Genomic DNA, 10,538 nt, shown 5'->3' with positions numbered 1-10,538 from the left:
TTCTGAGTGACATTTTTTTTTTTTAAACAATTAGGGAGTCACATGAAATAGACATCGTGTTTCCCTGCTATTCTAGGTTTATAATCAATTGCCTATAGATGCCCCAGGTTTGCAGCAAAACACTTTTCTTCTATTGAAGGGCTGTGGTCTGACGAAATGAAGGTCCTCCCTCACTTCAACATACTGTAGTTCCTCGGCAGCAAGACACCACAAGATGATACATTTGACGCATAATTTCTGCCTCGAAGCTTCGTCGGGACACCCCAAAAGAAAAAAAAATCGGCCCGGAACCATGTTTGCGCCGCCAGAACCAATGTTTCACATGGACATTTATTGCAGACGGACATAGTCTTGGACCCCTGATAAACTTTGCCAAAAACGACAGAGGAGCGTATGTAAGTGTTTTTTTTAAAGACACTATTAGATGTGTAATGTATAAATATCATGATTTGATGAGTAAACAGAGTGGTAGTTAGCGTTTTTTTTCAAATCTAGAATGGTGATCACTAAAGCGCTAATGCTAATCGCGATTGCTAACCGTTTTGCATGTAGCATTTTGCTGTCTCAAATTCTGCACACCAAATTTAGACCATACACTCAGTACAAACATATGGAGTTTAAGGATAGACGTAAATCCCTCATAAATGAGACTAAAATGCATGTGAGTAGTAAAAAAATAACGGGGACGAGGGCGGGACGATTATTATTTGATTATTCGACCAATAATCAATTGGTGAATCGATTCTAAAAACATTTGATATTGACAGCCCTATTCTGCAGCAACATTAGCCTGTGTGGGAAAATAATCCCTGCGAAACTGTGAGGCAGTGGTTTTGCATCACCCTGTCTTGAAGTCGAGTCATTCGATTCATCGTTTCAGCGCTACTCTGGATGTTTGCCTCGCCTAGCTGACCATGTCATGGGTGGAGAAACGGTTATTATGTAAAATAGCAGAAACACTGTGAGACTAAATGTATAACTTGATGAGCAATTTTCCAATAATAAAAGTTATATCATGAAAGATTTAATTCGTAACAATACAAGTCCTACTTTTACTTTAACCACAGGAGTTCAATGTTAAAATCTCTCGCCTGTAGGAGCCACGTAACCTCCTCCATATTTCCCCGCGTGGCTGACGCTAATGGGAAGCATGCTGTGTCGTGCAAGCGGGCGCCTTTAAGTGGAGGAGGAGGTCATCTTTTTCCTGTGCAAAAACAAAACTTCAGCAACCTGCTGGACACTTAACACGCAGCATCACTGAGATCACTTCACGGTGCAGGATGAGAAATGTGGCGGCACGGCCTGGCTCTTATCCAATCATCAGTGTGAGCTTTAAGGTGAGACGGCAAGATATGCTATCTCGCTTTGTTTTGTTCGCACTCGTAGTTAGGAAGAACGGCTGCAGTAAAAGGGATTTTCCTTGCGCACAAGATAAAGATAACCCTTTCTGATTGGACATGTGTACATATGACCAAATGACCAATGATACCATTCATTGTTAGGATTGTCAGTTTCATTTTTTATTCATTTTAAATTGTAAAAATATGGCAGGTAATTCTGTTTGTGTATGTGACGTCACGACTTCGGACAGCAAACTTGTTGCGCGGGACTCAACAGTGCTCTGCTGGTGGAGCCAAATAGTGCACTCATTTTTTGTCTCAGCGGCTTTGTGAAATGATTGATCGAAAAAACATCTGCAATTTGCCCAGAAAAAAATGGCAATTTTACGAGAAATTCACAATTTTACATGGAAAATATACAATTTAACAAGACAAAATGTGTAATTTTACAACAGTCAAAATATTACAAGAAATGACAATTTATGAGAAAACATAATTTAACAAAAAATAATGACTTTAAAACAATAAAGTTGTAAAATTATGAGGGTAATAATTTATAGAAATCAAGAAAGTAGTAATTTTATTATAAACTGTCCAGTAATAAAAAGTACAAAGAAGCATTTTATGTGAATAGCCATATTTAAAGAATTAAATACTCATAACATAATAGGAGAACAATGTTGCAATTTTACAAGAATAAAGTCATTATATTACAAAAGTCATACTTCATAGGAATAAATTCCCATTAAAAGACACTAGTAATTTTATGAGGAAAAACATTTCACTTTTTTTTTTAGTTTTTTTATGACCACGTTTACGAGACTAGTGTGGTATTAATATCAATAATAAAAGTATTATGTAATACACGCTAACATCAAAACTGACTTCTACGTGAAAAAAAGTTAGTTTTATAAGACAGTCATAATATTACAAGGCAAAATAAACTGTTTTATTATGCTCATCCTTAATGTGAAAGCACAATGTTAATTAATGCCCTCGCAACAATGATAACGCTCGGTTTGAATAGAAACCAATTGAAAATTATAGTTATATTTTTAGCTCAATGTTTTATATTTTTTGTGTCACCTTTGCTGCATCTGTTTTTTTTATGCCACGTAGAGTGTCCTTGAGTACCAAGAAAGCCACCTGTAAATACAATTATGGATTATTATGAAAATTGACTTGTACAACAACAATGAATGATTTGCAGTTGTGAAGAACAACACATCACAGAAAGGCGTCTCCAAGCATTTTGTGTCGCTCGTAACCCAATAAGGTAACCAAAATATTAGAAACAGCACAGTTCAGCACACATGTAAACAATAATAAACACTGTTAAATTAATACATGACATTCTGGTGGAAAGAGAAGTATTGATTCGCATATAATCATAGAATAAATTTTTTTTCATCGTAATGTGTTACATTTTTTATTTCTGAAGTGCAGAACTGACTATATCGTCTCATCTTTCGCTGCGGTTCGACCCCCAACCTGATCGTAATCAAGGCCTGATTGTAATTAATGAGGTGATTAATTGCTGGATTGATCCTCTGTTCGATTGAAAAAAAAAAAAGGCCTTGTGATGGAAGTCCAAAGAGAACAGGAGTGTAATTGCTGAAATGTTTAAGTGCTTTAATAGGATTCTGGGGTCCGATTTGCTGAGGATGTCACATTAAATATGCATGCGTGTAATTGTCAACTTCAAGAAAGTAAGTGCTGACTTAAATTTCACTAGAATTTGTTATTTTTTATTTTTTATTTTTAAGTGAGGCTCAGCAAGAGACGATGATTTCCCGTCCAAGCGGCAGGCAGTAAATCACATGGGTCGGGGTGAAGGGAGGAGGTGGTGGTGGGCGCAGTGGATGCTGGGTGGTGCAGAAGGTGACCCTGAGATCCAGGCGGCCTTGTTCATGTAGACAGACTGCGAGCACGCCGCTGACAGCCAGCAACGGAGTGGACGCGCACCCCCGGAGAGATGAAATGGAAAGAATGTAGATGAACGATGTGCACAGTACAGGACACATTCATGCTGATGCTCTGCTAACCGGGAGGTAAACCTCCATTTGCACCAGCACCAAATCAACATCGAAATCCCAGAGAGGAAGGAAAGTGTTAACAAAAATAGTTTCAATTGATAAATGTTTTCTTGCTTATTCTGTTATCAAATGTACAAATAGGATTTGTATTTGTACTATGTCAAACCCTCCTGTTGCATTTTTGGTGTAGCAAATGAAGGAAAAAAAAAAAAAAAAAGTATTCACGTATTAATAGTGAAAACCAACCATAGTACTGGAGAATCAAGCTGCTACATATCGTCATATCGTAACAACTGAAGCATGTTATTGATAAAAAGCAATCTTGGAGGGGGAAAATACTGAGAGAAGAATGTAACTTTAAAGTTCTACAGGCCACAATGAGCCCATGTGTGTGGAACACAGTCAGACTAGAAAGAAATGAGTGAACAGATTGGAAAAAGGACAAGCTTGACCAAGCAGCCGCATTATGCATTGTGGAGAAGACCCACAAAGACCGAATCCAACTTCAAAGCAAAAGTCAGGAATCAGGCTCCCCTTACAGTTGTGAAGTGGAAGTTACATTGAGGCCACACGTGGACAGTGGTATTGTGAATTTCAAGGCAAATTAGTTCACAGTTTATGAAGCCAGAATACTAATTCTTTTTGGCAGTGTAGGAAAAGACACAGAAACAAGTACGTTGGAGCCTTGAGATTCGAGTGACCCACTTGCAGGTTTTTCAAGATACGAGGCATCATTCAGCCAATGTTTTTATTTATTTTTTTGCTTTGGCTTGCGAGCGCCAACTTGAGATATGAGAGCTCCATGATGGCAGTGTACTCAACTCACTTCACAATAAGCAGAACTTTGGCAAATAGTGAACAATTCTTCTTCTTCTTCTTCAAAAAAAAAAGGCTGCAAGCTGTTTCATGTCACACCCAGTTGAAGTTTACTTGCTGAACAAACACAGTGCAGCTCAGCTTCTGGCTGCGGACATCACAGCAAGCGAAATGCTTTTGGCAGTACATCAAACTTGTTAACTCAGTGAACCTCAATACCACTGCTTGAAAGTGTTCAGATAATGGAGTGATGTGGTGAACAGGTGTTGCTCCATCTGGCAATTTGCCGTCTCCACCCTCCACACGGAGACCACCCACCAAAGCTCCTGCACATTTAGCTGACAGCTGCCCCTGTCGTGCCAACTGCGTACCATCCATTCAGGAACCTGTACATCGCATTTTAACAGCTACTTACTTCACAAACGCCCGATGTTCTCGACAGTTGGGTAATAGTAAGGATGTCGAAAATGGATGAATGCCGTACTTCCCAGAATCATACACAGAACTCACAATTCTTCCGATCAAGTGTGCGGCTTTCCGCGTCGAACGAAGCGGATCCATACTGCGCGATGCAATTACTTCCATCCCTCACGACTCCGACAAAGTTTCTCCGAAAGGTCAGTCGTGTCCTCCTCGAAATTGAAATCCTTTAGGAGGAGATTTTTTAGCCTTTTATAACCTTTACACAAGATATTCCACTGGGTTGAGTCATTGCGTGTGTTGGTGGCTCCTCGCAGATCTATATTCAACATTGTGCGTTTGTGAATGTAATCAATGGCTTTTGGGCGCTTGTCTTTTCTTATCACCCGGTCACACCCATTGATCATGACAGCCGGGGTCAGATGCGCACTAGCAATTACCAATCAAAACCGGCGAGCCGTGTTTAATTGTGTGCGTAGTCGAGGGCTGATAGCATCCACCGTCCTTGGCTGCATGTTTTAATTGAGATGCCGTGGAAGCAAAGGAATGGAGGTCGGCTCGTTTGAGTGTGTGACAGCGAGGGTGAAATGGTCCACCCCTTCCCCAGGGTTCCACGTGGACCCCTCAGCCCTCCTTACAACACCAATTTGCGCATCACTTAGTCGCCGCACCGCATCGGGCCGGCTGTCGCTGTGTTCTGAGGCTTGTGGATGTGTTCAGGTGACATCTTAACTAAGTCTGTTGCTATCAATTAGAGTGAAGAGGCGGGAGGAGGAGGAGGAGGAGGAGGAGGAGGTGAGGACAGGAATGAAGGGGCACTGCAAAGAAAGAGGTGGGTGTTTGGAAGTAGACCTTTGCAACTTGATCACTGGTAAGCTGCTTCGACTAAAGCAACCACACACCGAGCGACGCGGCCGAACTAGACGGAACTGGACAGTCGCGAATAAATTACAGTTGCCGACTGACCCTTGCACACCTACCAACTCGATGCAACAGATCCTGTCGGACTTCCAGTTCCAGAATGACAAACTGGTGATGGCCACCCAGTCTGACATCAGAAGACACTAGTCGTGATCGATGTAGCAATCCCAAGTGATAGCAACATTTGGAAAAAGGAACACAAAAAGCTGGAGAAATACCAAGGACTGAAGGAAGAACAAGAGAAAATGCAGAGAGTGAGGGCAATAGTGATGCCAGTGGTGGTGCACTGGGGGCAGTACCTCACAAGCTGGGAGGATGACTCCAGTAGATACCAGGAACAACATCTGACATCTCCGTCCAGAAGAGCACAATGCTAGGGACAGCTAAGATCCGGTGCAGAACTCTCAAGCTCCCAGGCCTCTGGTGGAGGACCCGAGCTTGAAGGAGATACTGCTTGGGTGGTTTTATAACAATACTTTATACTGTATATTTCTAATTTCTTATGTACCTGAGGCTAGATCAAGAGAGAGTCTCTGTCGACGAAATGCACGGGTGCAGTTGGTGAACTGCCAAACAGCCTCTCAAAATATCCACGCTGTCCTTTTTGTTGCCCTTTCTCTCTTTGTGGCTAGCCACTTCTTCCTTGACAATTGCACCCTGTTTTTGTGGTTCATTAAAAAATAATTCAGTACAGTATATGGTATGTGGACCCTCAAAACCCGACACAGGATTGCACTTTTTCCGTTGCAGCGCACTGGTCGGTGTGCGGTGAAGAGCCGTCAACTGTTTGCGAATTTGTTTGCGATGGTCCTCTTCAGTCACTTTCAGCCACGTTGCTCAGTTTGCGGCAGGCGTTCTAACTGAACCAGGTCATTTATTAGTCAGTTCATGGATCATATCTGTAGTAAATTTGGGACCTTGTTAAAAATGTACTGAAACTTAAAACAGTTGGACATTTCGTAAATCCCTTTCGTCAGCGGGCTGGATCTCGCTGCGGACCCGCAAATGTAATTTTTATTGTGAAAGATCATGGGATGTATCCTGGTATTTCGATTGAAGGAGCCTTTGCTCATCTGTCTTTGCAAAGTTTGTTTGTTAATAAGTGGCATTACACATAAATGACTTTATTGATTCCCGCTAAGCTTTAATATGGCGCCGGTGCTTGGGCCAACCAAGAGCCCATTAAGATTTGGTGCGGATCCAGGCATTCTTTTTTCAGACGAGATTGGACATTTATCAACATTTTCTTTAATTTCTTGTTGAATAATGGTCGAGCCCAAATAACTAAATGCAGGTAACGGCAGGAGGTGGGAGTCTGTGAACATGTGGAAACTCATTCTAGTTTTCTTTAGTTCGACAATAAAATAAAATAAACACAACACAATATTGCTCACTTCTCTCGTGTGTGCTTCTTTTCCGGGCTTTTTCCGCAGTCTCGTTTCTTTGCTGTCACACTGTGCGCCTGAAGAATTGTCCGATTTTGTCATGTGAGTAACAATTAAGCATTCTTGACTTGTTTCACATGGATAAGTAGAAAGCGCGACAAACACACGCGCACACACAGTCACTCATGCACATACTCACTCACTCACTCACCCACCTATACTACACGTTGGAGCTGGAAGACATCTTAACTGTACACCGTCCGTTTGCTTGCAGGGTAAAACTGAACTGAATGTTGTTTTGATTGTTGTCCTGCTCCTCTTCCTCATTACCTCAGTACAGCGTAGTGAAGTAATGGGCCCGCACCCCCCCCCCCCCCCCCCCCCACCCCATTAAATACAGTATACTGTACGAGCTGACTTTTTTTGCAAAGCTGCTCAGGTGATGTGACATATTACAAGACTCCTGCTCGGCAAACAAATACTACGAGCGAGCAGCGTTTATAATATAAAAGTTGACATTTTAATGCATACCGGGTCTCTAATGGATATTCCATCACCGTCAGGCCGCCCGATATAGATGGATCGCGCCTTTTGTGCTTGAGACAGAACCTCATCAATCTCACCGACCGCCACCCCTGCAACAAAAAAGGAAAGGAAAGCAAATTGCTGTATTTTAATTAATGCACTGCCTCGCCTCTTATAGGCTCAGCATCTTTGAGCGTGGAAGAGACAAAATGGAAGGTGGGAGAGGCGAAGGGGTGTGCCAGGGGGTTCTTTAAGTTGCATCCGTCGGCAAACTTTCAAATGAGCGTCAAAGTTAGCCCAGCGTGATGGATGAGTGCCGAATGCCGCTTGTCACCACACTTCTCCCGGTCACCGCGCATGAAAGTGGCAAAGTGGGGTATATTTGGTTCATTCTCAGTGATGTGTCGGACATGGCTCATGCGATCATGTCCGGAACTATTTGCGTTGCTCTAATGGTGCTATGTGATACAAGGGTATAATGGCAGTCTGGTTTAATATTCTCATTGTTTACATTATTTTCTTAATTTTATTTTTATGGTCATCTAGTATTAGTAGCCACCCCCTGGGGCCTGTTTTAAAGTATGAACAAAACTTGCATACTATAAAAAAACAAAAATGAATCTTGTGATGCCACCCTAGCTTTTCAACAGCAAAAAAAAGTCATGATTGTTGAGTCATGTTACATGATTCATTAATTTTGAGTGTGAGGAAAGGCAGACAGAAAGTATGGGATATAATAATAATCATGACTGTATATATTATAGATGTACATATATATACTATATATACTATTAAGGAATAATGACTTTTTGCATTAAATACAGTAGAGCTATATTTAAAAAATGATACCATAATGAGTATAAATCATCATAACAACAAGAATATAATTACTGTATTATATATAGTTAAGAAAATGTGACAAAAAAAGTCTATTGTACTGAAATGTAATGTCTGGGGATGAAAAGACTTCTAAACTATTTCCCAATGCACTGCTGTGGTAAAGGTTAAAGAAGTAAGGGAGCGTGTGCATAGAATAATTTAATAACTGGACAGAATAATGTTTAGTTTAAAACTCAAAAGCCAAATGTTTTGGCAGCGTATTATTCTGCATTTGTTGTGATTTAGGGACAAATATCTTCATGTAGACTTCTCTGAGGACTCTATGCTCTCAGCCGCTGCAAGCATAACAATTTAGTACAAAAGCAACTGTTATATTTATTGTGTTGTATTTATTTTCATCGTTAACTTTGTCATAATGCCAATGCCTATTTGTAAAGCCTGACAAGTACCATTAGACAAAAGAGGTGCTGTACTATTTAGTGGAAAAAAGCGACACACCTCTGTTCAAATGCCTTTTTTTGTTATATAAACAAAAAAATCAAGGTAAATAATTTATAAACTCTTTTCCAAAAGAACACAATACCTACAGTGAAGCATGGTGGTGGCAGTATCATGGTTTGGGGCTGTTGTTCTTCAAACAAGGAGGACGGAATTATGAACAGTTCCAAATAGCAGTCACTGTTAGCGCCAAACCTTCAGGCTTCTGCTCGGACGCAAAGAAAAAAAAAAAAGTTGGAAATAGCCTACTAGAACGTCTGAAATTGATTTGGGGTTAATCAGTGGTGCTTTCAATGGTGGCATGTTTGTGCTGACTCCCACATGAGTTTGAATGTAATTAGTTAATTCTAAAGCATCACATCCCACTTACAGAGAGAGGAGACACTTTTGCAACCAGATTATTTCAGTTATTTTCAGTCATTTCAATTCAGCAGTACAGGTTAGGTCACATTAATGGAAGAAATCATTTTATCTTGGTTTAATTTTTTTATACCAAAGAAACCTGGCATTTGAAAAGGGGTGTGTAAGCTTTTTATATTCACTGCTTATTAGCACCATAGTCCACCAAGTCACAGAGTTCATATTGACAGCAATTGCACATTTCTTTGTTGCCATACTGCAATTACTTAAAGTAACACAAAGAATATTAAGGGTGTTTTCATTTGAGAGCACCATTTAATTTGAAATAAATACAACCATATATGTACAGACCTGTTTCTAAATTCGTGTAAAGCATTTATTAACATTACTTTTACGTTTCTGTAAAGCTTGATTCTAAATACATTCAACTATTTATGATGATAATGAAGATTATTATAAATCAAGCTGCTGAATGTACATATACACAAACTCTACACAATGATAACGCAGATTCTATAGTTTACACAACATGAGAGTTTTATTGTCTGGTCCACCGATATTATAGACCACTAAAGGGTGGCCATGGTAATGACAAAGATATTATTTCGCTCTACTGAATAAAACCATGCAAAATAATCTCCTTGAAATCGACAGAAAACAAAGGAGCCCTACGACCTATCCCTGTGGGACACCCCAGTAGGTGGCTTTCTCAACTGACCTTAATTTTCTGCATTCTACCCCTAAAAAGTATAGCAATACTCTGTTTTCCAATGTCTGCTCCATCGAAAGAATAAACAGGCGAGTTCATTTCTTGCGGAGTTGTGGGTGGGCACCCAATCAATAGCATGCACGTATGTTGCTGTGACCCACCACGCGTGTCCTCTAAGCTTCAATCAGTACTGCCAGCAAACTGTACACCCCGCTAAACCCCTCATTCCATCCTCATGCATGGGCTCTCTGGGGGATTAATGTGTACCTCTTCAACATCATTATCATACACTATATCCCGTCTTTGAAAGGACACTGTCACCTAAACTGCTGGAGGGACTCAGTTGATGGGATTAGTTCAGTATGATGGAACAGAACAGGTAGTAGCTGAGTTTAAGGGATGGCAATGGGCATCTTGTTTCAACTTTTATTGGTTTTTATCTGTAATTAATTCCATTTTCAAAAACATGTTGATTTGTATGCACTAACTGTATCATTATAGGAGCAAAATATCGTTGTCATAATTGGAGTGAATCGTGCCCCGATTGCAGCGAATCGTGTCGTAATTGGAGAGAATTGCATCGTAATTGGAGTGAATTGTCATAATTGGAGTGAAGCGCATCGTAATTGGAGTGCATTGTGTTGTAAATGGAGTGAACCGTGTCTAAAATCTCTTGACTCATGTGATT

This window comes from Phyllopteryx taeniolatus, chromosome 9, assembly GCF_024500385.1.
Source record: "Phyllopteryx taeniolatus isolate TA_2022b chromosome 9, UOR_Ptae_1.2, whole genome shotgun sequence".
NCBI classification, from domain to species: Eukaryota; Metazoa; Chordata; class Actinopteri; order Syngnathiformes; family Syngnathidae; genus Phyllopteryx; species Phyllopteryx taeniolatus.
The sequence above is the reverse complement of the archived record's forward strand: the minus strand, read 5'-3'. Positions refer to the sequence as shown.